Source organism: Octopus sinensis, linkage group LG7 (assembly GCF_006345805.1).
Source record: "Octopus sinensis linkage group LG7, ASM634580v1, whole genome shotgun sequence".
In the NCBI taxonomy this organism is placed as follows: domain Eukaryota; kingdom Metazoa; phylum Mollusca; class Cephalopoda; order Octopoda; family Octopodidae; genus Octopus; species Octopus sinensis.
Window position 1 is genome coordinate 47,063,383 of NC_043003.1, and position 2,183 is coordinate 47,065,565.

The following is a 2,183-nucleotide window of genomic DNA, read 5'->3' on the forward strand; positions in this document are numbered from 1 at the left end:
TTTTTACTTGCTTGTTGTTATTGAGATTTCAAACACCCTAAAGAGAGTGTCTGTCTACTAAATCTCAATTCATCAATGTTTTTCGACTCCCTATATTACGTAAGGTGGAGGCGCAATGGCCCAGTGGTTAGGGCAGCAGACTCGCGGTCGGAGGATCGCGGTTTCGATTCCCAGACCGGGCGTTGTGAGTGTTTATTGAGCGAAAACACCTAAAGCTCCACGAGTCTCCAGCAGGGGGTGGTGGCGACCCCTGTTGTACTCTTTCGCCCCAACTTTCTCTCACTCTTTCTTCCTGTTTCTTGAGTAGCGCTGCGATGGGCTGGCGTCCCGTCCAGCTGGGGGGAACACATTCGCCACAGAAACCTGGAAACCGAGCCCATGAGCCTGCCTAGGCTTGAAAAGGGCGAAAAAAGCGAGTCTGCTTTATTTATATTTTACCATAACCTTGAGTCAAGCAAAGCCTTCTGAGTTTGGTTAACAGAAAATGTGTGGAAGCCCCTAATCCAGTTAAACATCATCACCTGACCTGTGGGTGTCCTTAGTTGTTATACTTTGTTACACACATTCGATCGGAGGATCACTCCCACCACTGGTTTTTGAAGCCTTGAGAAAGCTTATGGTCGCTAACCATTTTCATCTGACTAAGCAATAAAATAATTTATATATAATGCATAATTCGCTTGAAAAATAAAACGAACATTATTATGCTCTTTGTTTTTTTTACACACATTTTTTTAAACTCCGTGTTTAAATCGTTAAATCGTTATTGGTTACCGTAAGTTAAGTCACCTTAATAATGACGAAATTTCTCTTTGTAAATAGCTAAATATAACGATACATTTCATTTTCTTCCCGGATAAATATTTTAACGTGCATAAGTTGTATTGATTTTTCGTGTAACTGAAGCACTTTCAAAACTAGGGTCTTCAATTATGATTGAGAAAGCAATAAATTGTTTTTTCAGGATGCAGTCTCTGTCAACCCATGGGATGAGGCTTACCGAGATCATTTAAAAGACACTTGTGACTATGCATTACCTTTCTTAAATGTATGCGCTCCTCATATTCTGCAACAATTCTCCTTCACATCCCTTCTTAACCCGCATTGCTATCGTTTAAGCCCTTATACTAAATTATTATTCTCTCTACTTTCATTTACCAGAAGGTATGTTTTGAGCTCAGCACAGTTTCAAATCGTCAAGTTATTGACACAAATATGTCCTCACTAGACATGATGACATTATAATTGAAATCCCTCTCAACTTTACTTTTCATCTTTCCAGGGTTGATAAAATAAATTACCAGTCACATACTAACATCTTTCCAAAATGTCTGGTCTTGTGCCTATGTTAGAAAATTATTATTGTACATACTGCAATAATAATTTATAATTACTATCGATCTTAATTTACCTTCGAAATATTCTAATCAATTCTAATTTGCCTTTGAAATATCCCCTCTTCCGCTGCCTTCGTGGCGAATAAAAATATCATTATCACTTCAGGATCAGATCATCAACTTTCTAGGGTAGAAGAATAATCTCGCATTTTGCTCTGAAATCAAATCCCACTAAGGTGAACTTTGCCTTTCATCTTTATGTGTTCGATAAAAGAATGTACCTGTCAGGTTCAGGGGTTGATTTAATTGACTATACACCCTCACCAAACATCTGTGGCCCTATGCAAAGTCTTATAAATAATGTAACAAGTTTTTTTATCCGTAAATGATACAAGCTTCTTAGATAAGTTGGTGCTAACGTGTTTAGTACCCAAAACTTTAAAAAATAATAAAATATAATTATGCGTAGAAGAAAAGATGATGACTAATTAAATTAATTAAACTACGTAACATCTTTCTTTCTTAATTTTTCTTTTTTTTTTTTTGTCATTTGTCAGTAAGTGTTATTTCCTATCGAGAAATCAAAGGAAATTACAACTATTCTCTTCAAACTAGGCTTTTGTCACCTGTTTACCTGATCTATTTACCTTTACATTTTAGACAAATTCAGAGCGGAGTTGCTGAAGCACAACTATCGTTATAGTAAATATTCTGTTCGATATCACTGATTTGCTTGACCTTATCCACTTGAGCATGACACTTAGTAGCTGACAATATGAGCATCTCTGATCATGAGCAGGAGTAGTGGGGGGAGGAGCATCATAGCCATGTGTTGAGAGGGATTCT

At 37.1% G+C, this 2,183-nt stretch overlaps 1 long non-coding RNA gene across 2 annotated transcripts in view; it reads left to right on the forward strand.

The window, feature by feature from the left end:
• Positions 1-401: 401 nt before the first annotated feature.
• Positions 402-2,183, forward strand: part of LOC115214130 — a 10,408-nt gene continuing 8,626 nt past the window's right edge. The window contains exon 1 of one of the 2 annotated variants that reach the window (XR_003881882.2): positions 402-1,048. This is a non-coding gene — a long non-coding RNA (uncharacterized LOC115214130). The remainder of the gene's footprint in view (positions 1,049-2,183) is intronic. The other variant, XR_003881883.2, reaches the window with a different exon arrangement.